The following is a 281-nucleotide window of genomic DNA, read 5'->3' on the forward strand; positions in this document are numbered from 1 at the left end:
TTCTGTACTTTTCATTAAGAATGTAACACATATTATGTCTATTTCACCCACTTTTGATTTAATTGTCGTTAGAAGAGTTATTTGTAAAAGATCTAGCTTATTCAGAATACCTGCAATATTATAAACAATAAGCACCGTTGCGCATAATTCGTTTTCGAATTTGCAAAATTGCGGTCTTCATCTAGTAATCCATATTTTTGGATATAATTAGCAAATTTGAGGGAAAAATTACAATGGAAAAACGAGCAAGAGAAGAAATTAACTTGCGATATAAGAGAGAA

Source organism: Aricia agestis, chromosome 20, assembly GCF_905147365.1.
Source record: "Aricia agestis chromosome 20, ilAriAges1.1, whole genome shotgun sequence".
In the NCBI taxonomy this organism is placed as follows: Eukaryota; Metazoa; Arthropoda; class Insecta; order Lepidoptera; family Lycaenidae; genus Aricia; species Aricia agestis.